General features: G+C 49.8%; 1 long non-coding RNA gene across 1 annotated transcript; it reads left to right on the top strand.

The window, feature by feature from the left end:
• The first annotated feature begins 937 nt into the window (after positions 1-937).
• On the top strand, positions 938-12,728 carry LOC131378776 (uncharacterized). Its single transcript, XR_009208647.1, has 3 exons — positions 938-984; positions 11,172-11,298; positions 11,947-12,728. It is a non-coding gene; the product is annotated as an uncharacterized LOC131378776 (long non-coding RNA).
• Positions 12,729-22,424: the final 9,696 nt, after the last annotated feature.

Raw genomic sequence — 22,424 nt, 5'->3', positions numbered from 1 at the left:
AAAGTCACGTGATGCCACTCCCAAGACGGCGGTTCGGCACGACATGCCTGACCTGCCAAAGATGGCGGCAGAAAGGGCAGGAAAAGGTCAAGGACCCCGAGGTTCATCTAGCCGGCTGCCTGCGCGCTATCCTGACCACGATGCGACCCGGGCTCGATTTTCCACGGCGTTTCAAGGTGCAGGGGGACGGGCTGGGGGATCGGCGGTGCCGCAGGTGGGTGGGAGCCGGGCCTGCGCTGACAGGCAGCGGCGGGGACGCCCCGATCGGCCGAGGTCTCGCCGCAGCTGGCGTCCCGGGAGCGGTCCCTGTGCTGTGCCGGGCGCCCGTCCCCTCCCCTCCCCGCCGCTCCCCGCCGTCCCCACTCAGCCCCCTGCTCCCACCCTGAGCCAGCTGGGAGCGGGGGGTGCTGTTCACGTCCCCGGGAGCTGCTGCTGCCCCCCACAGAGGACTCGCAGCAGCCTCGTGTCGCCTGTGTGTGCAAGGTTGGAATCGGCTTTGTAGCAGATGTGCTGCGACAGGCTGGGAGCACTCGGTTGCCTGGGTGGGGAAATCTTGGAAGTAGCCAAGTCTCAGTTGCTGAGAGTTCCAAGCCCGGTGTCCAAGCCTGGGATTCTCGAAACAATGTTTAAATAGTTATCACGGAGTTGAAACAGTGGCTCGAGTCCATTTGTTAAGAGTGGCAGAAACTGGTTTTTGCCTGCAGGTGTGCCGGGGCTGTCTCGGGGTTCCCGGCAGCGCCCCCTGCCGGCGGTGGGGCGGTGCTGCAGCTCCACCTGAGGCTCCAGGAGCTCCGGGGCGGGGACGCCGTGCACCTGTGGGGGGCGGGCCCTGGGCGCACGGCCCAATCAGCGCTGCGAGTGCCTCTGTGCATCGGCCAATCACGAGCCGGGGGTGGGTGTTTCTGAGGGCTGGGTGGGAGTTGGTGTTTGTGGCTGTGCCTTTGGTGTGTGATGGCCTTCTCCTCCCTTGTGCTGTTTCACGAGGTAAGCGTGTGGTTTAACTCAGTTGTTTGAACCGTGTTGGAGTCAATATGTTTGGGTTTGTGGTGTGGTGCAGGGCCGATGTTGGGTGGCCCCAGCTGAAGCTGTGTTTAATGCTGGGGGCCTGTTGCCTCCCCCAGGAGGCAAGAGTTGCTGCAGCTTGGCTTTTTCCTGGTCCTTATAGGGCTGAAGTGGTGCTTTTTGTATCTTCTGCATCAGCTTCTAGCCTTGGCTTGGGTTTCCTGTGGCTCTGGTAGAGTGCAGAGGGTTTTGCTCTCTGCTGGGCCAGAGAATTGCTTTGGGAAGCTCCTTTCGGGACCAGAATTATGTCGGCTCTTCAGGCCTCTACAGTGAAAGCCCTGACTCCTCCTTGCAGTGTGGAATTGGAGCCTGTTGGGCAAGGAACGGGAGACAGAGCCTTTCCTGCGCTAATTCCTCTAAGCTGTGAATTTTTGCTGTGTCTGTGGTTCTGGCCAGGGTTGGTGTTTGGGGCGGGAGCTGTGAAGTTTTGTTCCCTTTCCCGGTGGTGTTGCTGTATCCGTGCTTAGGGCAGGCAGCATTGGGGTGTTTTTCTTAATTCCGGCTCCTCCTGAGGGATGGAAGTTACAGACTGAAAAGCTTGCAGGGAAGGGTGACTCAGCACTGTGATGTGGTCACACAGTGGGGTGGATGATAGAGAAAAGCACCACCCTGAGCAACAGCATGTCAGGTCATCGTCTGGTTTAAGCCATATGTTTCTGTGCTATTGTCTTTCTTGTCATTTTCCTGTTAAATTGTAGCTCTGCCTTGGAATTTCTCACCAAGTATTTGTGCAGAGTTCATTCCTCCTGCTGCTTTACCTTCAATCCAGCAGGCTTGCCTGAAGGCACTCAGGCAGCCCCTGGTTCTGTGCTCTGTGTTCTTCTGCCAGGTGGTCCCCTCCTGCAGTTCATTACCTGCCTGGGTTAAAGGTATGTGTCTTCTGTTCTATGGAAGGATTTCCTGCAGTTTTCACTGTTTGTTTTCACAGAGCAAGATTGGGTTTTTCTTCTTGTGCTTTGTACTTAAGGATACACCCCAAGTGCCCTGTAGGCTCTTGGCACACGGTGGGAATTTGGTGTGCTTGTGTGCGTGGGATCTTGGGTCACACTTATGGAAGCGTGAAATCAGCGCTTGGATTGCTCAGGATATGTAATGGGAAATGTGTGTCAGGAGAAGTGACTGTGGCTAAGGACAGCTCTCCTGTAGCTCTGCGGCTTTGGCAGAGTGGTTGAAGGGTTTGTGAGAGCAGACCAGGGAATGGACAGCTCAGCCCCAGGAGATTGAGCTTTGCTTCTCTTTCCAGAAGGCTGAACCCACTAGTGAATGTTAAATCTGTGGCCAGAGTGAGTAGTAATAATTGTCTCTTTTTTTTTTTTCCCCTTCTCTTGAGGTGACTTGTAAGGGTAGGACAAGAGCTGAGGCAGAGCTTGTTGGGACCCTGAGAGAGAGGGAGAAGCAGCAAATGGAGTTGGAAAAGTATTGTTCTTTCTGTACCTGAGAAGCTGGACAAGACCACGAAATCAGACCTATGGTCTTGTTGGGGAGTCCACGGTCCAAGGGAAGTCCTGGATTGCTCCTGAAGCCCTGGCCAGGCTTTGGGCCCAATCCACGAGGAAGCCGAGCCCGGCTGTTGCGGCACTGGACGTTGTGTCAGCCTGTTGCTGGCACCCAATTGTCCAAGCTGGGCCCTGTCCCAGCACAGTCGGAAGCCTCTTTGCGTGCGGGTGGACGCACCCGTGGGAATTCCCGGTTGTGGGACAGGCTGTCCAGTGCTTGGCTGGGACAGGGGCTTCCCAGCTCGCAGGCTGTGGCTCTGGAGGATGGTGAAGTCTCAGGGTCCCTGGTGCTGCACCTTGTATTTTTTTTCCCCTCCCAGCCCCTTCCTCTTTCCTACTGAGAGGGCATGGGGGTTTTGGTCAGTTCATTATTGGAGGGTTTTTTCTGTTTGCTCAGGGAGAGGAGTTTTTTCTTTGGTATGCTGTAGGGTCCCTCCCACAGGCCAAGAGCCTTTCCAGAGCTGTTGTGTCATGGGTTCCTCATGGCCAGGGTGCCGTTTTTTAGAGCTTGGTTGCTCTAGTTGGGAAGCAAAGGTTCTCTTGATCTCTAGAAGCAGGGGCCCTCTCTCTCTCTCTTCCTAGTCAGGTCTCCCAGTGGATCAAAGCGCTCTCTGGCTTCCACCCCCTCTGGCATGAGTGCTTTCCCCACAGGCTCTGAGTGCATCTCTGCATCCTCTGTGGACTTGGTGTAAACTGACAGGGCCACAACTTGTTTCATCACAGTCCTCGTTACAGCTTGCAGAGGAATCTCAGCTGTGACGAGCACTTTGGAGCACTTCTTCCCCCTTTTTTCCATTCACCTTGGTGCCGCCACATTGTTTGCCAGCACATTCTCACTTCCTCCTCTCCTCTGACTAGAAGAAAAGCTGCTGCTTGTAGGTGCTACTGCTAGAATGTTTCACCAGTTCAAAGATCCCTGCAGGCTCCCCCAGCAGCAAGGAAGTTGATCTCGTTTAGGCTCCGTGTCGGGGAGTGGCTGGCCGTGTTTTTGCCGCGGCCATCGGGCGGGCGGTGGCAGCCACCGGGGCCCTGGTGCTGTTTAAGGCCTCTCCTGGTGCGTGTTGCCGGAGGAGAAGCTGCAGCTGCCAGCCCTGCCCTCCTGCCTGGGGCGCAGCTGGCCATGGGGCCGGGCAGGCCGGCTTTGCCGCGGCCACACCGGGCTGGCAGTGGCCGCAGCGGCGCCTTGACCTGTGCCGCGCCGGGATGGGCCCTGGCACGGCGCCTCCCAACCCCTGGAACAAACTGCCCGCGGGCTGCTTTGATGCTCTTTGTCAATGGGACCATGAGGCCTTACCCACCTTTCTAATTGGGCCAGCGGCACGCCCATCTTCAGAGCTATCAGCAAGCGGCTCAGTTGGACACGGTGGAAGCTTCTAGCAGCTTCTCCCAGAAGCCACCTCTGGTGGCTCCCTGCTGCTACCACAAAACCAGGCTGTGCCAAATCAACACAGTGGTCTTTGGTAGGATTGCTGAGGTGCAATGATGAGCTTCTCCTTTTGTAACTTCTTGCTCTGAGCCTGAGTAAATGACAGAATTCCTGTAGCTGGTGTCAGTGATTTAAGCATGGCAAGAAACTCACTCCCCGTGCCGCCCCCCGCCCCCCCTGAGTGTGTGAGCAAGAACCTGATTGGATTGGATTATGTAACCTAAAAATGTGTGTTCTCTTTCATCTGTGGAAAGCAGTTTTTTTGGGACATGTTTTATCCTTCTCTTACCCTTCCAGGGGAGAGGGAGACTGATGCCTTCTGATAATGGCCCAGCCTTTAAAACCAGGTGAGGCAGTGTTTCTTACCTCTTTCCTCACTCCTCAATCCTCCAGGGGGGCATTTCAAGGATGGCCTGGAGCTGTTGGATCTGCCCTGGACAGCAGGCAATCATGGACTCTCTGCTTCTGCTGGGCTCTGGATCCCCTCGCCCCCGAAACCGTGGTTCCACCTGCCTAGAAGCCTGCAAGGAAGGGAGTTCCTCTTAAGGCTAGGTTGGCAGTGGTGAGGCAGGAGGTAGTTGCTGGTAACGTTTCTTTGTAATCCTCCTGTTTTTGGGATGTCTTGTTGTCCATGAAGGTTGTGGCTGATGGAGCCTGCGCACAGGACTAGTACGGCTTTGAAGAATGCGTGAGTTGAAATAAGGAGGAAGGCTAGTTGTGGGAGGTTGAGTCCGATGGTGACTGTTATGAGGCCTAGTTGGCTTGAGGTGGAAAAGGCGATGATTTGTTTGATGTCGTTTTGGGTGAGGGAGCATGTAGCAGCAAATAGTATGGCAAGAGCTCCTAGGCACAGGCATAGAGCGAGGGCGGTTTGGTTAGTGTTAAATATAGGGTGGGTTTGGATAAGGAGGAAGATTCCGGCCACTACTATCATGCTGGAGTGGAGTAGAGCGGAGATGGGGGTTGGGCCTTCTATGGCGTCTGGGAGTCACGGGTGGAGGCCGAATGGGGCGGATTTGCCTGTTGCTGCCAGAAGGAGCCCCAGGAGGGGGAGCGTGGGCGTTTGGGAAGGGGAGGAGAGTTGTTGGATTTCTCAGGGGTTTGAGGTGTAGGCTAGCCATGCGATGCAGAGAATAAGTCCGACATCGCCAGCTCGGTTGTAGAGGACGGCTCGGTGGGCGGCGGTATTAGCTTCTGCTCGGCCATGTCAACAGCTGATCAGAAGGAAGGATCTAATGCTCCCTCCTTCTCAGCCGATGGGTAGCACGAAGAGGTTGTTGGCGACAATTAGGATTAGTATAGCGATGAGGCATAGGAGGAGGTAGGAGAAGAATTTTGTGATGTATGGATCTGAGGCTATGTATCATGTTGCAAACTGTAGGCTAGACCAGGATACAAATAAGGCGATGGGGAAGAATGTGAGGGAGTAGAAGTCTATCTTTCGGCTGATTGGGCTTTTGAAGGTGATGATGAATTTTCCTTCTCAGAGGGAAATGAGACTTTCCGTCCCTGTGTAGATGTGGCTTGATATCGGGATTAGGCTGATGAGGAAGGAGGTTGTTCCTGTATTTGTGTTGGTGGCTGGGCTGTTTTTAAGGTTGGGTGATAGGAGTGTGAGGATCATGGGGGTGGATAGGGTTATTAGGGTTAGTAGGAGGAGGGTGTTTAGGACTAATGGCAGGTCCGTTACTTTCACCTGGATTTGCATGGGGATGAGTGGCTCCATTGGAGCACTGCTATCCTTTGAAAGTAAGGGGGCTGAGGTTTTAGACTGAGATGCAAGGATTAGCAGTTCTTGTTGGTTAAAGCTGCCCTTGGCAGGTAAGAAGGTTTTAACTTCTCTTTTTAGAATCACAGTCTAATGTTTTGGTTGAACTCTACTTGCATACGGGGCGCCGGAGATGAGTTCAGGCTTGAAGATGAAGAGGATCATGGGGATGATGTGTAGGGCTCTGAGGAGATGTTCTCGTGTGGAGGAGTTTTGGACTGATGTGATGTGGGATGGAAGAGTGCCTCGTTGCGTCATTGTTAGTATGTCTAAAGCGTATGAGGCGGTGAGGAGGATTGTGAGCGGAGATCGGTCGAACGAGGCGATGATGATGGTTAGCTCTGCTCTGAGGTTAGTTGTTGGGGGTAATGCTATGTTTGTTAGGTTTGCTAGTAGTCATCAGGTGGCCATGAGAGGTAGGAGGGGTTGCACGCCTCGTGTTAGTAGGAGGATTGGGCTGTGGGTGCGTTCGTAGTTGGTGCTGGCTAGGCCGAAGAGTATTGAGGAGGTCAGTGCGTGTGCGATGATTAGGATTATTGGCCCTGAGAAGACTCATTGGGTTTGAATGATGGTTGTGGTGACAGCTAGGCCTATGTGGCTGACTGATGAGTAGGCCATTAGGGATTTTAGGTTGATTTAGCGTAGGCAAATGGTGCTGGTTATCAGTGCCCCTCCTAGAGCGAGGGTAATGAAAGGGTAGTGGAGGTTGTTTGATGTTAGGTTTCCGAGGATGGTTATTCGTATAATGCCATATCCTCCTAGCTTTAGTAGCAGGGGGGCGAGGAGCATGGATCCTGCGACAGGGGCTTCTACATGAGCTTTGGGGAGTCCTAGATGTAGTCCCTAGAGGGGAGCTTTAACTATGAAAACTATTAGGAGGGCGAGGCTTGATGCGATGCCTGTTCAGGAGGAGGTGATTGTTGGGTGTGAAAGTTTGAGGATTGGGAAGTCACGGGTGCCTATTTGGTTATGTAGGTGGAGGATGGCGATGAGCAGGGGTAGTGAGCTGGTGAGTGTGTAGAATAGGAGGCAAATGCCGGCATTTAGTCTTTCGGGCCGGTTCCCTCATTGGGTGATGAGGATCAAGGTCGGGACGTGGGTGGCCTCAAAGGCGATGTAGAAGAGTATCGATTCTGAGGCTGAGAAGGCCAGGAGGATGAAGGATTGAACTATTGTAGAATTTCCCCACGAGACTAGACAACCGCCGATGGCAAAAGTGAAAGAGTCTGCTCTCTGGCACCAGGTGGGATTTTACAGCTTTGATTCTCAAGTCCTGCCTGCCTTGCTGGCGACCTTTCCCGATGACTGGCCGATGCCAGAGAGAGCTGGCGCTTCCCCCGTTGGGGCTTTTTCTCCAGGGGGCAGGGCCCAGAGGCAGCACCCAATAAGGGAGAAGCAGCAGGGGAAGAGCATTAGGTGACATTTCAGTGGGGGGGATGGGCACTGCTGGGCAAGGCCAGATAGAAAAAAAACATTATAAATCCAATGCAACAGAAACCCAAAGAATACATGACAACATTTCCCCTTTTCTTTTTAAATTAAGAAGGAGGAAGGCTCAGTTGGTGGGAGCTGCTCAGAGTTCGGCCCTTGAGTTACCTTTAAAGTTGCAAAAGAAAAATGACTTTTAGTGCAAAATGTTTAGAAAAACGCTGTTAAGGAATAATGATCATTAGGAGGAGAAGGCTGGGCGCTTTCTCCTCCTTTTGGCGCCACTGGTCCCTTGTGGGCCTCTGCAGGTGGTTTTACAGTTTTGGGAATGAAAGGTTTCACCCACTCAGCTGGCACCCACTTGGGATCTGGGGCAGTGGACACATAGGCGTACCCACGACCCCAGGTGACCTGATCATGAGGACGTTTTGTTTCTCTGGTGGCTGGATCCTTTACTATCGTATCCGGTGACTTTTGCTGAAAGGCAGAACTGGTTAAAGCAAGGATTATTTTGTTTAACATTTACATTTTCTAGTTTTTTTGAGAAATTCTCTTTGGACCTTTGAGACCTCCCGCCCCCATTGTCCCGAAAATCCAGAAATTGCTTGTTTAAAGGGCATTGAGATAGCCAATGTCCAGCCTGATCGCACAGGAGACACGTTGTTCCTCTCTTGGGCGGTGGCCCTGGCACAGGTGCAGGAAGCACGGTGTCTGCAGCGGCGGCTTGACTCTGGCACTGTGGTTTGGATGAGCTTTTATGAAGGGAATCTTCCTGGCACACACCTGGAGCATGTCACGTCAAGTTGGAGCCGCTTCTATAGCCAGGCGGAGGATAGCTGCCTTGCACTGTTTGTCTACATCGGCCGGAGCCATGTCCTCCAGGACCTGTTCCTGGGCTCCTTCATTCTTAACCTGTAACTCGATAGCTCGGGTTAACCGCTCCACAAATGTTCCTAAAGGTTCTGATGGGAGCTGCTTTATTTTACTGTAAGGTTGGAAAGAATCATCGGGCTGAGTTGCTAATTGAATTGGCAGACTCTTACTATCAACAGCCGTTTCAGGATTTTGCCAAAGCTCCGGAAGCAAATCTTTTTGGAGGTCCAAGGGAACTGTAGTATTTCTTGCTAAATTTGCTTTCAAACATTTGCAGAAATATTCTCTTTCATCTTTAAATTTGGCCTGAGCTTTGCATAAACCCTGAATCGCTTGTTGGGGGAAGGAGTCCCAATTACTGTGGACGGCACTCCCTCTTTTTGATTGTTGCTATGTGAAAGGGGTGGCAGAGAAGCTGGGATTGCTTCTGGGTTGCCGGCTCCCCCCGCTCCCTCCGGGGCATGGGAACCGGGACTGTGGGCGGGGAACCCGTGGGAAGCAGGGGCAGGGAGGGGCTGGAGGCTTGAGTCACACGCGGCGGAGTCGGAGGGCAGAGGTTTGAGGGTAGGGGGCAGAGTCAGAGGAGAGGGCAGTGCCAGGGGCGGCACCGAAGGGAAGGAGGTGTCTGGGGAGAAGAAGGAATTGTGGGAAGGGGGGACAGACAAAGGGAGAGGTTCCTCATGGCTCAGGAGCACATGGCTTTGGCCATTTTGGACAAAGGAATCCCCTCCATCTTGTGACACTCCCCCCCCCCCACCTGGGGACCACTAAGATGGAAGGTTTGAGCACTCGGACTGCCTGCAAAGGTACAAGCTGGGGAAAAGTCACAAAGAACTGGCTGTTTTTTCCTTTTTATTTTGCTTTTGCAATGCAAACCTAGTTTTTAAGCTGTAAAAAGCAAAATTTGCATCTTCTTTGTTATTAGAGGAGCCAGATTCAACTATTGTTTTTGTTATAGCCTCCCAAAAGTCTGGGGAGCTTATTTGCTCTAAGGATAAATGTGGAAACTGAGAAAACAACCACAGAATTAATTTTTTCAGCTGTTTCTTTGAATAATGGGTCTCGCCATCACCCAAGGCATATGAAATATGGTAACAGACTCTTTTGTGAGACACAGACAGCCTAGCACCCATTTTTGGCTGAGATTTTGAGTTTCTGTGGCCTCTTTATTGTGACGGGGAAACTGAAAGGAAAAAAAAGCTGGCTGGAGAGAAAGGAAAGCCAAAAGGGGAAACAGTTTCCTTTTCCACCCCCCCAGGCTGCCGAAAGAAGCGTGCTCTTAAAGCACTTGGAAGGTTCACTCTGCAAGCAAACCCCTTTTTCCCTGAGGAACACTGCCTCTGAAAAAGATTTTCCCTTAAAAAACCGAAAGTGGTACTTGCCAAAATTCCAGCGCTCCTTTCCTTTCTTTCCCAATCACTCCTTTTGCCTGAGCCTGACCCTTTTTGGTGCAAAAAGAGCTTCCAGTCTCAGTTCCCAGGGTCATATTTCCACAAACACGTGGTCACCTTCTCTGGGAGCAGCTTGCCATTCGGGGGGCTTCTTTGCAGCACTCCGATGGGTTTTTTGAGTGCAAAGGAGAAAACTGTAGCCCTGGCCTGTAGGATCCTGTGTTTCGGAGACTCTGCAGCGAATGCCAAGCCTGATGGGTCTGTCTCTGCGTGGGTGGGCTACGTTTCGTGACTCACATAGCCGCGTGAGATTCCTGGGCCACGTGCTCCCCAAGTGGTTCTTCCAGCTTTTTGGGAACCTTTTGTGGCTTGGAGCCGCACGTTGCGCGCCAGTTGTAGAATTTCCCCACGTGACTAGACGACCGCCGATGGCAAAAGTGAAAGAGTCTGCTCTCTGGCACCAGGTGGGATTTCACAGCTTTGATTCTCAAGTCCTGCCTGCTTTGCTGGCGACCTTTCCCGATGACTGGCCGATGCCAGAGAGAGCTGGCGCCTCCCCCGTTGGGGCTTTTTCTCCAGGGGGCAGGGCCCAGAGGCAGCACCCAATAAGGGAGAAGCAGCAGGGGAAGAGCGTTAGGTTCCATTTCAGTGTGGGGGAGATGGGAACTGCTGGGCAAGGACAAATAGGAAAAAACGTTATAAATCCGATGCAATAGAAACCCAATGAATGCATGACAACAAACTATGATAACTGTTGTGATAAAAATTTGTTTGCGGATGGGGGGGGTTCTTGTTCCAGGTGATTTTGGCTTGCTATGAGTATTAGAGGAAGGAGTCAGCACGATAGGACAGTGGGGGGGAGGGGTGGAGATTTGGTCCATGGAGGTTCAAGGGGTTGGGTTAGGTTCCACCTACCTAGGGCGACCTAGAACCGCGGTTCTAGATGCTACCTAGAAGGGTTCCCTTGGGCTGGACCTCCCCCAGTTGGAGGGAAAACCCAGACTGTCTTTCTCCTGGGAACTGGAATGGAGTCGGCAAAGGGGAAAAGAAAACCAAGACTGGATTGCTCACGGAGTCTGGATTGGTGTCACCTGCATGGAGGGAAAATCTGGACTGTACGCTGGGCAGTGAGTCCAGTCTGTGTAGAATGCAAGTGCATAATTCAGGACTGATCCAATCCCACTGAAGATTTTCCATCAAATTTGGTGAGAATGGGCCTCAAGTGGTGATTTGCATCCACAGCTCCCCAGTGTGGACTTTTCCTGTGCAACGCTGGCATCAGGGGCAGAGAAATGCTCTTGGAAATGGAATTCGAAGGCAGCATCTGAGACAATGGCATTTCAATCTGGGATTCAAATTTCTATGAAATAGCTTCAGTGTAGCTCTTACGGAATAACTGAAATCAAATGGAGACAAGCAGATCAACATGGTATTGATTTCTTCTGGGGAGGATGTTCTACCCTAATGATCCCTTTTCCTCATTGACTGCAGCTATCTCTGTGGTATCCCTACCTCTTGCTGAACCTGCACCCAAACTTTGCATGATGTGCCACGGGTTGATTAATTGAAGATAATTTGAGGGAATAAAGAATTCTTCTGAAGCACATCTCCACCTTTGATTGCCTCTGAAAACAGACAATGAACAGAAACATACTGAATCTGCATGTGGTCTGTGTATTATTTCTAAATCATTGATTCTCAAGTGATGCTTTCTGTTTGGTTTCCAGATTGAAAATGGAGTTGCTGAGATCAGTTTTAACAGTAAGAAAGCAGCAAGTTCTCTAGGGTTTGACAGTCTGGAAGCACTGGACGGGTCCTATTTCTGTATTGTGGCATCAGTGGTGGAGTCTCTGGGTAAGTTGCTCTTGAATTGAAATTTTTCTTGAGGCTTCTGCAAATGTGAATAGAAGTAGAAAAGAAAATGATGACCGCACTGAAATGCGGCACAACATCGAGTTCAGCTGACAGTGTGAAGTGGTTTTATATCCACAAAGCTTTATTGCACTAAGGTTTGCACTCCTGAGCTGTGAGTTTAGTTTCAAAGGTCTGCTATTGCTGAAGAACAGACCCAATTCACGTTCTGCTATTTTTCCTGTCCTAAACCAGCATTTTAGTTGCTCTGCCCCAGTTCCATAAAGAACTATGCGAATGTAATATGAAAAGGAAATAACGATGTGAAGCTGCATCTTGTTTATCTGACATTAAAATCTAGGACTGCAGCTATAACTCGTGATTGCCTTTTTGTATGAGTGATTTAGTGCTCAAACTAAGTTCAGCAATCAGAATTAAAAAACAAACAAAGAAAACCACCCAAGAAGAGGAAAAAAAGAGAGGCTGCATTAGGAGACCATTTCCTCTCTGGAAAAACTAAAGACCTTTACTTTGGGCTGTTCCTTTTGCCAGCATCCCAAATGCTCCTACGTTCCTAAAAGAAGTAAATTCCAGTGTCATCTACCTTGAGACATGGAAGACCAGGAAATGACACGTCTTAAATATCCACAGGGAAGGGAATCGTTTTCCTGGGACGCAGAGTGCTGTCTCCAGCTCTGGGGCCTCCAACATGAGAAGGACATGAACCTGCTGCAATGACTCCAGAGGAGACATAAGGGCTACAGAACCTCTCCTGGAAAGGCAAGCTGGGAGGGCTGGGGTTTTTCAGCCTGGAAAAAAGGCTTTGGCAACACTTAGAGCATCCTTCCTGTGCTGAAAGGGGGTTATAAGAAGGCTGGACAAAAAATATATACAAGACCTTGGAATGATAGGACAGAGGGGAATGGCCTTCAATGGCAAGAGGGCAGGTTTCTATTACAGAACAGGTACAAATGCTGTACTGTGAGGGTGGCAAGGCAGTGAGAGGGGTTTTTCAGAGAAGTTGTGGATGCCCTATCCCTGGCAGTGTTCAGTGTCAGGTTAGATGAGGCTTTGAGCAACCTGGTCTAGCGGCAGGTGCCGCGACCACAAAAGGGAGGGGCTTGATGACCCTCGAGGTGCATGAGTGGAGTGCATTCAATGGCATGTTCTCTAGCCCAGGTGTTTATAAGGCTGTTCTTGAAGTGGGTCCCATTGTCTGACTCGATTCTCTCCGGGGTGCCATGTCTCCAGAGGATTTGCTTTTCAAGGCCCACCATGGTGTTCCAGGCAGTAGCGTGAGGCACGGGGTAGGTCTCCAACCATCCAGTGGTTGCTTCCACCATGGTCAGCACATAGCGCTGGCCTTGGCGGGTTTGGGGAAGGGTGATGTAGTCAATCTGCCAGGCTTCCCCGTACTTATACTTGGACCTTCGCCCGCCATACCATAGCGGCTTTGCCCGCTTGGCCTGCTTGATGGCAGCACACGACTCACAGTCATGGATAACCTGAGAAGTACTGTGCATGGTTAGATCCAGCCCTCGGTCTCGTGCCCACTTATAGGTGGCATCCCTGCCCTGATGACCTGAGGCATCATGGGCCCATGGAGCTAGGAACAACTCTCCCTTGTGTTGCCAGTCTAAGTCTATCTTTGACACGTCTGTCTTTGCAGCCTGACCTACCTGTTTGTTGTTCTGGTGCTCCTCGTTAGCCCGACTCTTGGGGACATGGGCATCTACACGGTGGACTTTGACAGGCAGCTTCTCGACCCGACTGGCAGTGCCCTACCATTCATCGGCAGCCCAGATTGGTTTCCCCCTACACTGCCAGTTGGCCTTTTTCCACCTTTCCAGCAAAGCCCATAGAGAACTGGTGAATGCCAATCAGTGTATCCGTGACTCGGCGTGGAGGCAGAGCTTTGGTCACTTCTCTCTTTCAGCAATGTCCAGGACTAGTTGAACAGCTCTGGGTTCAGTTAGTTGACTCGATCCACTCTCCCTTTCAGTGGCTTGTGCAACTTGCAGTGTGGGGTTTTATACGGCTGCTTTTTCCTTCTGGTTTCTCCTTAGGATGCGGCAGGAACTATTAGTGAAAAGAGCATAGCGCGTTTCTTTGGCTGGCAGTTAGTAATATGGTGGAGTTGCTTTGGCAAGTGTCACTTGTTCCTGCTCCTCTCCATCTGTGAGATTAAAGTTTAGACTTTCTGGCCAGTTGGTAATTACTTCTAAAATCTCAGGGTGATTTGGGTTTCCAATACGGGTGCACCGAGTGATGAGGGCAATCCATTTGCTCCATGTGGCGTCAGTGGCGTGATGGCTAGAGGGAACCTTTCCTTTAAACATCCACCCCAGCACTGGTAGTCGGGGTGCCAGGAGGAGTTGTGCTTGTGTGCCAATCCCCTCTGAGGCAGCTTGAACTCTTTCCTAGGCAGCCAGGATTTCCTTCTCTGTGGGAGTGTAGTTGGCTTTGGACCCTCTGTGACTTTGGCTCTAGAATTCCCAGGCACCTTCTGCCAAAGGCTCTCGGACAGGCCATTGTTCCCGGCTGTAGAGTAGAGCACATTCTTTGCCTCTGGTCTTATCCTGACTGGGTCAAAGGCTACCACACGAGCCATCTCCTGCTTGATCTGGGCAAAGGCTTGTTGCTGTTCATGGCCCCAGTGGAAATGGTTCTTCTTGCGGGTGATGAGGTAAAGAGGGCTCACAATCTGGCTGTACTCAGGGATGTGCATTCTCCAAAAACCTATGGCGCCTAGGAAAGCTTGTGTTTCGTTCGTGCTGGTCCGTGGAGATGTTGCAGTGGTCTTCTTGATGACCTTGGTGGGTATCTGATGCCGTCCGTCTTGCCACTTTACTTTCAGGAGCTGGATCCCTTGGGCAGGTCCCTTGACTTTGCTCTTCTTGATGGCAAAACCGGCTTCCAGGAGAATGTGGATGATCTTCTCTCCTTTCTCAAACACTTCCCTTGCTTTGTTCCCCGACACAATGACGTCATTGATGTACTGTAGACGTTGTGGAGCCTCACCCTTTCCCAGTGCAGCTTGGATCAGTGTAGGGCAGATGGTGGGGCACTGTTTCCACCTCTGGGGCAATCGGTTTTAGGTGTACTGCACACCCCTCCATCCTGCAGGGGGGCGTTTTCTGATGATGGGCCAATGTGGCCCACCAGTGACATGACACATTCCATCATCCCATTGTGAGATGCTCCAGCCAGCGGGGGAGGAGCCAACTGTTCCTAGCTAGATCAAAACTGGGACTGAAGAACAGAAGGTGTCCAGTTCTTCCACTGGATTCCCAGAGGAAGACCGGACCCATCTCATCACCACTGGACTTTCTACAGGACCATCTCTACTCCCCAGAACCACATCTGTTACTCCGGGAGGAGTTATTTGGACTGCTTCCAACACCCTGACTATCAGGGTGCCAGGTCATATCCCTGACTCTGTCAGGGTTTTCTAGGATTTTTGGTTGCTACCTTGCTTGGCTTTTTAATACTACTTTATTTGCCTTTTTTTCTTTTTTCTTTTTTCAATTAAAAAAAACCCTTTCCTAGTAAAGGACTGATACTCCTATTCCCAAATCTTTGCCTGAAAGCCTCTAATTGAAAAAAATCATAATAATTTAGAGGGAAGGGGGCTTACATTCTCTTACATTCCAAGGGAGGCTCTAGCTCCGTTAGCAGACAACTGTCTTTCAGAACCAAGACACTGAATAACTCTGTCCTTTGTGGGGGAGTTATGACCACCTATTAAAAAAACCAACAAAAACCCCCTGAAGCTGATGTTTCTATTTTCACTTTATTCTTCTTTGGGGGAAAAAAGGGCCTGATGTTGTTCTCATCCCTGGTTTCATGACAGATGTGGATATCTGCTCTGGGGGCCAGGACAGCTGCATGTCAGGGATGTGATGGGTAACGGGCACCACTGGTTGATGCTGTGCTCTTGCCTACCTCGACTGGTCAATGCTGCTGCTGCTGGGGTTTGAATATTGCCACGGAGCTTCTGTGGACACGGAGCAGTCCTTGCCCTTGCAGGTGGATCTGTGCCTCCCTTGGAGGCTCTGATTTGCCCTGGATTGGCGGAGAGAGAAGATGCCAGGGAAGCCACAAAGCCCCCACTTGCTCCTTTTTTTGCCAAGTACCCTGGAGTGAGTGCAGTAACCCTGAGGATGGAGAAGGCCTTGGGATGAGGCAAAGAGACCCGGGGAAACCATTTTGCAGAATGATACTTGTGTGGAAAGGTTTATCTAATACTTGGTGGTTTTGTTCATATTGCGTGTGTTTTCTCATTTGAATGAATATTTGAGTTCTGGGGCACTGCATTCAAAGGCAAGCAGATCTTTTCTAGTGCACAATATCCTTCTTCTAATTATTTTCTATTTGATTTTGTGGGGCAAAATTGGGTTTTGGTTTCATCCTCCGTACATAAGGGCACAGGAACTGCACTGACTCTTCCACACCAAGAGTTCCACGTGCACACTGGTAAATTGGAGTAGGTGATTTAGGCTCTGCCCAAAGGAGATTCCCAATGGAGTTTTAAAGAGAGGCACTGTTGGATTTCCCAGAGCCGGTTGAGGTAATTTTTGTGTTGTGTACTAAACAGTTGAACGTTTGTTTTTTTTCTTCCAGAAGGCTGCCGTGCAACCCGCCTGGGTGCTTGGCACATCCTAGGTTTTTTCCATCTCTTGTCACATCAGAACACCCTGGCATCCTCAGGTCCAGAGGGACTTTGAGAAAAAGGATTCCCAGTGAGACAAGCAAGCTAATGTTTTTGTTATGGATTTGCTTGGAAAATTCTGCATGAAAATAATTTCCACCTGTGTTTGGGTTTTTTGTTGGGTTTATTTTTGTTTTGTTTTGTTCGGTGTTTTTTTGGTGGTGGTGGTGGTGGGTTTTTTTTATTTTTGTGTTGGTTTTGGTTTTGTGTGAGTTTTGTTTTTCACAAAACCAAACGGAAGCAAGCCACCTCTGGGAAACCCAACAGCAGCTGTCACTGAAACTCCAGTGGGAGTCTCTTCCAGGCTGAACTGAAATGCCCTGTGTCCCTGAGAAAAAGTGTCACTTAGCATGGGGTACGACTGACTTGAGGCCTTAGCTCCACAGCAGCGCTGCTCCTCTAGGGATGTGCACTATGGCTGAGGAGGGACGGGTCTGGAAGAAGGAGGAAAACAGCCCAGCCTTTCACAAGCTTTTCAGAGTCTGCACTGGGGCTGGAGGCGCTTCCCTCCTCTGCTTTGCATGGATTTTATCTGCTCCCCTCCTCTCCCCCAGGTCAGAGTTGCCAGCACATGGGGGCTGTTTGGCTCCCTCTGGCCTCAGCGCTCTGGCACGGGAGCAGTCTCCCCCTGTGGGTGCAAGAACACGTCCTGCGCTTTCTGCAGTGTCCTTCTCTTGCCCCCTTGGAGCCTTTAGACCACGCTGCCGTGCAGAGCGCAGAAAGAGTTTGGCATGGTCGTGGCCATGCCTGGTCCTGGCTGTGGTCATGAGGAACTGTCCCTGTCACAAAGTCAGGGTGCTTCTGACGGTGTCCCCACCCTGGCTGTGGCCGCCTGAGCCTGCAGGTACTGCCGTGGGAGGGATCTGCCAGGGGGCCTGAGCCTGGGCTGGGTGGGGGCTCATTGGATCTGTGAACCCACCACGTGCCTACCCAGGCCACAGCCCTGCACTGTCCCCATCCCTGCCACACACAAGGCAGCCAGTAAAGCCCTGCACGCCTTTCACCCTGACTACTGCTCTCTGACCTTTTGCTTTGCCTTTAATGTCTCACCCTGAACACTGACTTTCGAAGCTGGTATTGGCACTAACAGGCAGCCAGTTCAGTTCTGTGTTTAGGTGTAGTAGAGAAACAGGATCTTTCTCTTGTGCTGACGGGGCAGTGATTGGAGGATGTGGTAAAGAGACTGGAATGCAAAGAGAATTAAAAATACGAAGATGGGCTTAGTTTTGTGGCCAGAGCTCTACTCTGCGGTACCACATTTCCTGAACTTGGCAGTCCCATGCACCTGCCACGAGTACACACCAAGCGTGAACCACAGCCCCTGTGTAGGCCAAGCACTTAGACAGGTTGCACATGCTGAGAGCACACCCTGAGCGCATGCTGCACCCTGCCTTTAAACCTGTCCCTTTAGCTGCCCCTTGGCCTTTTCCTGTGATTTGTGATTTCTTGTGACCAGTGGGTTTTCCCACAATGTCGACCGGATTGCGGGATCCCGTCCATGTTTTCCTGATGGTAGGCTACATTCCCTCCACGCTATGTTTTCCCACGTGGCAGACTGCGTGTGCAATCATCTGTGTTTTCCCAATTCCTGAGTCCACATGATCCCATCCACATTTTCCTAATTCTGTACGATGCATCATCCAGTCCATGTTTTCCCACGATCTAGACTGCCTGAGTGCTCCTGTCCATTTCCCGGATTCTGGACTCTGTGTGCAATCTGGGCCATGTTTTTCCATGTTCTGCACACGATTCAGTCCATGGTTTCCTGATTCTGGACTATGTGTGCAATGCTGGGCCATGTTTTCCCACATTCTGCACTCTGCACACGATTCACTCCACGGTTTCCTGATTCTGGACCCTGTGTGCAAGCTGGGCCATGTTTTCCCACATTCTGCACTCTACAAGTGATTCACTCCATGGTTTCCTGATTCTGGACTATGTGTGCAATGCTGGGCCATGTTTTCCCACATTCTGCACTCTGCACACGATTCACTCCACGGTTTCCTGATTCTGGACCCTGTGTGCAAGCTGGGCCATGTTTTCCCACATTCTGCACTCTACAAGTGATTCAATTCATGGTTTCCCGATTCTGGACTCTGTGTGAGATCTGGGCTATGTTTTCCCACATTCTGCACTCTGCACACGATTCAGTCCATGGTTTCCCGATTCTGGACTCTGTGTCCAATCTGGGCCATGTTTTCCCACATTCTGCATGCGATTCAGTCCACAGTTTCCTGATTCTGGACTCTGTGTGCGATCTGGGCCATGTTTTCCCACATTCTGCACTCTGCATGTAATTCAGTCCACGGTTTCCTGATTCTGGATTCTGTGTGCCAGCTGGGCCATGTTTTCCCACATTCTGCACTCTGCACGCGATTCAGTCCAAACGTGTTTGTAAGTTTCCTTTGTGATTCAAACATTCCCAAGAGCTTTTGATGTTGTAGAAACTTTGTTTTGGTTCTCCACTCTGACTTATCTGTGTGACATCCTGCAGATCAGGTCAATATATTTTAATCCTTCTTGTGCCTTCATCCTGTTATTTCTGATAATGAGCAGTTAACAAATTCTTCTCTAACTCTTCTCTGGTGCTCTGGTTTGTGTCACCATTCTCACTCGGAGAGGTCGGTCAGCAGATGTGGCAAGCACCAGAAATGCTTTACACAGTTCTCTCGGTTACACAGAAGCATTTTAACATTTTATGTTCTGCCAAGGCCTACAGTACAGTGCATCCATCACACTGTTATTCCTAGAAGCTCTAAGGTGTGTACACCAACATCCTGTCGTCATCACACTGCTATTGCTATGGCAGCACGTACGGATGCGTGCCTAAAATGAGAGATTAGGTTCTATTAGCAAGCAGCTAAAAGGGGTTATAAACTGCACTATACCCACAATCAATAACCCTGTATAAAGACTAACACACAAATGCCAAAGCCAGTATTATAGGGTCATTTGTAACAACTCCATCCCTTTGTCTTCCTTGCTGTATTTGGCTCGAGCTACAACTTTTGAGCCTCCATGCTTTTGACATACTGAGATCTTTCATAGATCTTAAATGCCTTCTCTGGGATTTTATCATCTTTAATTGTTCTCAACACCATCATTTTCTGCCTTTTTTCCATGGTTTCTGACTCTGGATGGGTGAGCATTGTCATTATTGGCATATTTTGAACCACGTAAGTAATTGATGGGATAAGACACCGGATCAAACATGGAAGCAAGATTAAACTTGTTATTCCACATAACAATACAAAGTCTGCCTTTTTCCACCAGGATAAGAATAGAAATAAAGAAAAAAAATCTTGTAACCATCCTTTATTTATTACAATTCCCATTTTTGGGCTGGCACATGGGCTATTTTCCAGATGTTTCTAGCTCTACCCAAAGCTGCAGCCCCGTAATCATCGATTTGTAGACAGCAATCAGATGTGTTAAACTTTCTGCAAACCCCTCCTTCCTCCTCTAGCCAATAGTCTGATGCTGGCTGATCCTGGTACACTGCAGCCCTGCTTTGCCTTTGCTGGCTGGCTGTTAACTCCACGGCCCAGCTGTTTCCTTCGTTATGATTTCTACAACTGCTTGGAGTCTTACGACGCGATTTGACACAAGAATTGGGGTTCAATAGCCCCAGCTCCCACCTCGTGCCCAGGGGGCTGGACCAATGCCTCTATTATCTGTTCAGGTGGCCATTCCTCATTGCCCCACTTTTGGTACCCCCCCCGATTTCTCCAATTAGTTCTCTCTTATTTCTTATTAAGGTGCCGCATACCGGTATTCCCAAATCATCTCGGTCTCCGTTTGGCAACAGGGAAAATCCTGCTTGGATAATTCCTAGAGTGCAACTTCCTTTCCATAGGGGAGGAAGTTTTGGATAAGCCCTTTTCCCACATATCCAGAATGAGCCATCTGGTGCTTTCCAGCGTTCCTTTCTTTGGTTATTCATGTTTTCCCAAATTTTAGATATTTCCGGGATCCCATAATAGGGATTCTTCCCAGGGTCATTGCACCAGAAAAGTTTAGTCGCCTTTTACAGGAAGTTTGTCATACATTATCTAAGAATTCTCTCCCTAAATGCCAGAGGCTCTCCTCTCCTATTACTCCTGAACTTAGCATCCACCCCTCTGGTCGGTTTCCTCCTTTCACGTCCCTGTTTTTGATTTACTGCAGCTTCTCACAACTTGTGAGTATCGAGGAGCATCCACAACTCCAGAACAAAGCCTTAGGACTGGTACTTGCCCTCAAGTAGTGCTGGAACTTTTCGTTTTATCTCGACAGAGTTTACAACACACTTGCTGCCTGGGGGATCTACATCACCAGAGCTGGCCACAGTTTTCACATGGCCATTGTCCCCAGCGTGGATGCCTTGGCCCAGGCTGTTTCAAGCAGGGTGTGTGACCAGGAGTAAATCTGGGAGCGGTTTCACTAGGGAAAGTTGATGGGATTTCCTTTTGTAAGTAGCAGGCTAAAGCAAAAACTCTAGGATTTATGGACCCGGTGTTTGTTAGTTTATCCAACCCTGAAGCCCCTGACTGGGGAGGTATTAAATCACTGGCCTGGAGTTTGGAAAGGCTCTGGCCTTTGGGAATACAAAGGAACTGATAAAGCCCACAGGGAACTCTCTCCCAGTCTGGATTGATGTGTTGCTGCCCGTGGTTCGCTTGCCACTTTGAGCCCTCGGCTTTGGTTTCAGAGCCGTTTTCAGTCCTTCTGTGGAGGTGACGATCTTCCAGTCCTGGGGTTCTTCTACTGCTCCTTTTATTCTGCTAGCCTGAGTCCATCCTCATCAATCTTAGTTCGTTATTTCAATTGCTACAGGGGTTATGTTTAACTTGCTCCTGTTTCCAGGCTTGGCCCAAACTACTCCCTCCATTTGTTTTTCATCTTCCTCTTTTGGGAAGTCTGACTTCCATTTTCTGTCCTCCGGAAGCACTCCGATACCTAACTGCACTTGTAAATTCCTCCCCAGCAAATGACATCCTGCCCCCAGTACTAATAAAACATCCCCCATTCCTATTTGGTTTGTTCCTTCAAACATGACATGTTTTATAGCTGGTGCTTTAAATTCTTCTGCTTCTGCCCCTACTAACTGAATTGTATTCTGGCTTTTCTCGCATCCTTTTGGAATTCTACAAACACATGTCCTCTCAGCCCCTGTATCTACTGAAAATTCAAATTCTCCCTCCTGGGGGCTACTTTTAAAGTTATCAAGGGCTCCTACTGATACTTTGCCCCCAGGAGACAGAGCCCCCCACACCCCTATTTGTCCCTTTCTTGAGCCTCCTTGAAAACTTTCAGGTCCTTTTCCCTCTGTGGGCAGAGTTGCAGCGGCCTTTTCAGCCGAGGTGTGCCATGTGCAAAGAGAGGTTGCTTTTGGCATGAGCAGAAACGAATGCCAGCTGTAGATATGACAAGATCACAAGTCTCTTGCTCACTGAAAATTCTGCAAGACAGCAGACTGCCTTCAGCAAGGTTCAGGATCAGAGACAAAAAGCCGCATCTCTTTTCTGATTAATTTCGTGGCCACAATTTCACTTCTTTTGATCCTTAAAAAGGACAGTCTTAAGACGTACTCTGTCATCATTTGGTCAGCTCATGAGGTTTTTTTTCCTTTTAAAATTGTATTTTCTCAAGGCAGAGAAGCCCACCGTTCTGCAGCTACCTACCTTTGAGCAGAGGAGCACATACAAAGTGTCAAGGTGAAAGATTATTCCTACCAGCAAGGAAAAGGCAGACATTGCAGGAGACTGCTGAAGGACAGGTAAAATCTAAAGTGCTAAAAATGAAGATAGAGCACCACTAAGTGAAATTAAAAAATTGTCTATTTGCTTTTAAACTGATACACAGCAAGAAAAAAAATAAATGATTATAACTATTTAAATCTAGTAAAAAATGTTTGCTTTAAGACAAAGGGGAAAGTTTACAAGTTCCAACTGCTTAAAACACTTCTTGCTAGGGATAGCACAGCATTGCATCAGGCAATTTACTGTTCTTGAAAGATTTACATCTCAACAAGATAGGACAGATGAACTCTTAAATTAGACCAGTAATGACAAACACAAGCAAGAAAAACACTCTCCCTTCCTTCTTCCCCCTTTCCTTCTGCTTCCTCATCAGAGAGTACGTGACTAAGGAGAAACGAAAAGAATCCACGAGTGACAGAGCTCACTCCAATCAATGTGCTCCTCCCTGGTGCAGGGATCATAGGCCAACAGCAGTGGACAAAACAGGGCTTTACCCTTTAAAGTCTGTTTTATCCCGTTGAGATCAGCACAAATATAGGGGATGAAACTGACTTCCCATCCAAGCTATGAAGCTGTAACCAGTACCTCCTGCAAATGTTCTTGCTTGAATCCCCAAAGTAATGGGGGCTCAAGCAAACAAATCTCTCTATCTCCATCCCTCAAACTCCACTTCTGTC

The sequence above is a fragment of the Hirundo rustica genome, assembly GCF_015227805.2.
Source record: "Hirundo rustica isolate bHirRus1 chromosome 4 unlocalized genomic scaffold, bHirRus1.pri.v3 SUPER_4_unloc_1, whole genome shotgun sequence".
Lineage (NCBI taxonomy): Eukaryota > Metazoa > Chordata > Aves > Passeriformes > Hirundinidae > Hirundo > Hirundo rustica.
The sequence above is the reverse complement of the archived record's forward strand: the minus strand, read 5'-3'. Positions and strand labels throughout refer to the sequence as shown.